At 35.9% G+C, this 6,415-nt stretch overlaps 1 non-coding gene across 1 annotated transcript; it reads right to left on the reverse strand.

Annotated features, from left to right (window-relative positions):
- Positions 1–3,462: 3,462 nt before the first annotated feature.
- On the reverse strand, positions 3,463–3,534 carry TRNAE-CUC (transfer RNA glutamic acid (anticodon CUC)). The gene has a single exon. It is a non-coding gene; the product is annotated as a tRNA-Glu (tRNA).
- Positions 3,535–6,415: the final 2,881 nt, after the last annotated feature.

Here is a 6,415-nt window from a genome sequence, read left to right on the forward strand (position 1 = left end):
TATATATATATATATATATATATGTATATATATATATGTATATATATATATATATATGTATATATATATATAACATACATACATATATATATAAACATACATATATATATAAATATATATATATATATGTATGTATATATAACATACATACATATATATATATAAACATACATAGATATATATATATATATAAATATATATATATATGTATGTATATATATATATGTATGTATATATATATATATACACATACATACATACATATATATATATATATATATATATACACACACCATATAGGTTTGGTGCATAGCTAGTAGTAGTCTTGAGGGAAGGCGACCGACAGCTAAGGTCATTTCCGCCACAGGGGATGGGCAGGAAAGGATGAAGGGTGGAGAGAAACCTGGCGTCGGTATTAGCCTACTCTTTACGGAAGGCGCCAAGGGGTCCACAGCTTAACGTCTCATCCGACGGACGTCGTACTCACTCAAAGTGCCCTTCACAAAGCACCTCAAGTATTGATCGAGAAAAAAATATTCAATTGGTGCATAGCTATAGCTATGTACATCAAAGGAGAAATACGTTACTCAAATAAAGAGCCGTATACTAATTATTTTCCTCCCTTTACCTTGCTTTCTCAGCATTCTCCCCTTTTTGCATCAGTCTTCAGCACCCAGTCCCCTCCCAGGATCTATCTTCTGTATCCACTTGCACTGCTTTCTTCAAATTTCCACTAAAAACCTCCTTTTTTTCGATTTTTCCCACACTCATATCTCAAAGGGCTCTAATTTACGGGTATCCTCTTGCTCCATCGACCCAGTTCCTGAACCATACCAAAATACTCTCCATATTAAAGTTTCACTCCACTAAAAGTAGAAAAAGAGTTATATCTAGCAAAAAAAATAGAAAAAGTGGGATGAAACCTTCCCGGACTCATTCTGTAACCTGAACTTCTGATAAAGATAATCAATGAGAGAAAAGAGAACGGAAAGACCTACTGAGGAAAATCTCGGGTATGAGACACTTGTAAGAATTAATGGCGGACGCCATAGAGTGAAAAGATGCATTGATAGACCCCGTAGAAAAAAGCCATTGCAATCTTACAACTGACAGTCCATGGTGTTGATGATATATTATTTATAAATTAGCTAACAAACAATATCTAATATGATATACTGATAGGGGTTTAGAAAGTATTGAGAAGAGTTAGGAAGGTATTGAGAACATTATTTTTCATAGTTAATATATTGTATAATGTAATTTTTGGATGGACACAAACTGAACAGGGATACATTTATTTGACCCTCCTTACGAAAAAGCCTGACAACCGAAATTACAATGAGCCCTACTTCAATTCCGCATAGTTCCTACCTGCCTTCATTTCGTTTAGCATTCCGATCCTTATCCTACTCCTTCCTCGCTTGCATGATGTTCTTCCTTCTAGCATAGAGAAAAGTAGTAAGGGTATTGAAAAATTATTCTGGGTCAGGAAGCATCTACAAAGAAGTGGGTCTTCTTCAAATCTTACGTTCCAATTGAACGAGTCACCTTCTGTACGTGAGAGTTCCTTAAAATTTAGTGCAATGAATTCCAATTGAAAGGCGGTATTCCGCGTATCACGGTCTACATATCGAAATATCACGCAGTCCTACGCTGAGGGCAATGGACGCCAATTATCAAATGTTGCGAACTTTGTCGAGAGCGTTTACCCGTCCGCAGTTTTACCGTACCGTTCGCCTCCTCGTCATCAAGCAATTCCTTTTCTTAGCACCCTGGTCAAAGTCCCTTCATCCCCCTTTTATTTTCTCCTTTCTTTCTAGTCAGAAAACGGAATTCCCTTTATTTTTACCCATCCCCGCGTCACGGATGTCTTTTTTTTCCTTCCTTCTCTCCTACCGTTTCGTCTCCAACTCCTCCCTCCAGCCCCTTTTCTTCTATCTTCTAGTGTTTCCCCGTCTAATCTTGTTATACGACCGCCCTTCCCTCTCTCTCTCTCTACTTCCAAACTTCCCTGTTCCCAGTGGGGAATCTCCCAAGAATAGAGGAGAAGGGAAAGGAAGACGTAATTGCCCTCTCTTTCTCTGAACAAAAATATTTCACGCATTCCTTTCAATTAATCGAAGAACCGTGACTAGAATCGTGGGCGGTGGCAAATTGAAGGTGGGAAAAAAACTTTGTTTTAGCCATCCAAAATGTATCAGTGAAATACTAATATGAAAGATAGCTTGACAGATGATCACACTGCGATAAGATGCAAAACCAATACTGTGCTCAATATGTAATCGTTGAAGTACAGCCCAAAGTAAGAGCGTAGTACTAATTCTGTTATATAGGTGTAGGTAAGAGCATGTTTCTAATAAATTTGCAAAATATTTTTTATATTTTCCATATTAAAAAATAATCTTAATTTTAATGGTGATTTTTACCAAAGTTTAGAAAAAAATATCGTGGTGGGATCTCTTTGAATCCTTCGATGGGTTTGAGATATGAGGAAAGAATAATCATAATGAAACTTTCACGTAACCAGGAAAAGCTGGAAAGGAGATTGCTCTACGGACATAAGGCGGATAAGGGTTCAAGCCAAAAAGTCCTTCATGAAGATGTGAATACAATTATGATAAATGAAATTATGGTTGCAAAGAAGAAAACACTGATCAGTCTGCCACAGTACAAATTTATTGGAAATAGCAATCAATTGACCATAACTTAAGAACTGTTATTGCTGGAATTTTTTAGGCAGAAGAATTTACTAAAAACTTGAACTTGTTGTTCGAATGAATTTAGGACTTTAATATGACGCTTTCGCTAGAAGTTTCATGCATTCTTATTGTACGAGTAGATCATATCTTCTACATGCACTGAAACGTCCTGGGTCGTAAAACACGCTCCCATATCTAGACGGTAAATCAAATTTCTAGTGAGAACAATTTTCTCGCACCAAACTTTGAAATTCCTATTCCATTTCTGACACCATCAAACCCTTCTTTCTTCCAACATCTTGCCAGGCACGGATAAGGTCGCATGCAAAGGAATTCTTCGAACCGGTAAGTGTGGAACGAGCTCTATATGGAGGGTTTTAAGAATGAGCAAAACGCCCAAAATGAGTCTTCAGTTTGCATCACATCATTGTTTGTAGAATTATGATCCATTGATCATTGTCATTAACAACGTGGGGGAATTTGTAGACGTGTAAACGGGCATTTTTCATTGTTTGTACGTGGCTTTGATTAAAAATTATTGATTTATCATGCAAAGTAATTCGTGCTAAGATGTTTTCACTAGGATTCCCCTCTATTTCTTCAATATGGTAATTATTTCTGATTCCGTAGGTCTATAAGCCATAAGTTAATGCTCTCTCGGCAAAAAAATTTTTTTGATCATAGCTAAGCATTGAAAAAATTATTGTCTAGCATTGGTTGAAATAAATTTTAAAATTCTTTAACAACGGCAAACAAAAGATATTTCCGGTACCGGGAATCGAACCCGGGCCTCCCGGGTGAGAGCCGGGTATCCTAACCACTAGACAATACCGGATATACGATTGAAATGAGGAAAAAGTAATTATATTCAATTTTATAGTAGGGGGGTCTCTCTCAGAGCCTTAATTCTGGCCACAAGTTAATATGTCGATTAAACAAAATTTCTCAGTGAACCAAAGGAAAATAGAACTTCTAGACCTCTTTTTCAATGCGAATTTTGCATTTATCTTTTGATTCCTTCCAAACATTCCCTCCCATAACTTGATTTCCAGGTTTTGTTGGCATTACCGCTAGAAATTCTACAGGTTAAGGTTTGTAGGCTTGTCATGATCTCAGGTACTAAGCGCTGCTCTATTGTCCTACCATACCTATTAACATGTTTCTTTTCCTTTCCATTAATTTATTGAAAGTTATCTTCACGATGTAAGTTGCCTAATTATTTAAGGTAATTACACGGATATGTTACTGTTTATTTTTAGTGCTTTTAAAATCAATTCAACAATTTTACATAATTATGCACCATTTCAATTGTTGTCTCCCGAAACTGCACCCTAATGAGTTATTTCATGAGTTTTTGCTTGAAATCGATGGAATTACTGATAATCCATTCAAGAATCGAAATCCGTTAATCTCCAATGTTAAGATTTAGCTGCGATATCGATTTTTTTACGGAATTTACGAATAATGGCAAAAGTGAAAGACCAGATCATATTTGAGCTTTGGAAAATATCTACGCGTTGATTTCCAACTGATTGCCGATTGATTACCAAATATTAAATTTCAATAAGAGATCTAGAGAGAAATCTAGTAACTCCTTTATGATGGATTACTTAAGAAAATAATGTATTGGGATGTGTTTCTTTAACTACTCAGGTTATTATTGTTTGAATCAATCAATTGCTAAGAATCAATAACTTTCAAAAGTAATTTCAATGCTCGCTGTCACATACAAGTATGACAAGTATACCGAATTTATGCCACCGAACTGCTACCCTGCAAGTTGTGTTTTGGTTTAAAAACCTTAATGTTACTCCCCTATAGCTATTCCCCTTAATGCTACTCCCCTATAGAACTGATTGACACAACAACGTTTAAATCCATTCTAAAGGGATCAAATTAAAGTTTACCTGAGGCACTGAGTATATGTATGTACAATGACATTTTGCTCATTTCCAATGCTTTATACCCATTTCTTCGTACATGATTATATTTTTATGCTAGCATCGGAATTTGTTTTGATCGTGAGGTCATAATGTGGCCAATGTCGTGATTCGAAATTTTCTGACCTTTTCCTGAATCAATTCCTTCGGTGGTTATTTTACAAACCTACTGATATCATTAATGCCCTTGACATATTCGTATGGACGATATTTTCACCATATGTAATGGTCATTAATATTTAATGAATTTATTGCTTAAAAATGTATTGCGGACGTAAGCGTAGCAGTCCAAACATTCTAACTCAAGGGGTGCTTAGGCAGGTGCCAAATAATTTTTTGATTCGTAAAATGTAATGCTACAGAATATTTTGACTCTTTTGAGTAGTATTGGCCTTAATCTCTTGCCAACTTCATTGGAGATGATTTTTACATTCTATATTACCGTGTCAACTTCAAAACCTCCATTGAATTAGAAAGATCAAAGACGCCCTAAATCGACTTGTATAACTGAAATGTCACTGATTTTAAGATTGGTTGCTCCACAAAATAAAAATGGTTGTTAGATGCATACGCCCATATAACACGCATTTGTAATAAAGTAGTAGATTATGGGCATTTGTAACCAGACTGTAGCTTACTGGTAATTAGCTAGGAAAAAAAGTTTAAGTATGTAGAATTATTTATTAGGAAATTTGACTCTTAAAACCTTCCTCACAAAATCCTCGGCATATCATGCCATTGCAAATGGATTAGAAATATTTTTAATTAGTTTTAAATGAATCTATTTATAAAGCTTAACTTTTCATTTTGACACAAAATTTCAAGTACATAACCTCCAAGTAACACCATGGGGCTCCGAATTTCGATTCTCAATACTGATTTTTGAGATGGGTTGCCGTGGGTTTTTCCGTGGAAAAATAAGTTAGTTTCTCGGCTGAAAATGGTAAAAGTGTCATCCAAAAAACCATAATGAGTTTTATCGTCTTTTGATCGTTTGGTGATCATTTCACATTGCCATCACCGTGCGTCCGTATGCACGTAGAGGACATCTGGTTGATTAAATTGGGTGTTATGACACAGTTAAAGCTTTATAAATACGTTTAAAGCTAAATAAAATGCAACATTTTTCTAATGAGTTCTCAGTGCTGGGTGAAAGTGATGATTACAGCTTACTCCGGCCGCAATTTTGATGATGCCCTTCAAGGATGCTCCCATTGAGTAATTCCTCATAATTCTGAACCTAGAGCATTTTCGGAGACAAATACATTTAAATAAAATTTATCATAGTTGGTCTCCGAATTTTGAACACCTATTTGTGAACGGAGTCCTAAATTTACTCATCTTCATCGACTCCCATTGATGAAAATGGTTTATCGGGTCCAATATTAGTGGTGAAATTCAGCATTTTAGACTATGAAGAGGTTAAAATTTCAGCATGTAAAAATAATTTTCCTTGACTGGAATTCGAACTCGAATCCGTCGATGCCCAGCCGCGTGCTTTAGCCAGTTATTCCGCCCGGGATCCGGGGCGAATGATTTTTACACTGAAATTGCTGCATTGTAATGCGCATTTAGAGGATGACTCCGTTAAAAGTTACTGTATTGGCATCTACTGCAGTTTATTGGAACAGCGAAGAGAATCAGATATCACTTCGCCTAAATGGAGGGTCACTTTATTGGATTATATGTTTGTTTGGGAACGAAAGTGTTGTTATGTATGCCACTCAATCAGCCGGCCTAACATATACCTTTCTGTTAGTAATTTTTTCGCCAACT

The sequence above is a fragment of the Hetaerina americana genome, unplaced genomic scaffold (genome assembly GCF_022747635.1).
Source record: "Hetaerina americana unplaced genomic scaffold, ioHetAmer1.1.p SCAF_7, whole genome shotgun sequence".
Taxonomy (NCBI): domain Eukaryota; kingdom Metazoa; phylum Arthropoda; class Insecta; order Odonata; family Calopterygidae; genus Hetaerina; species Hetaerina americana.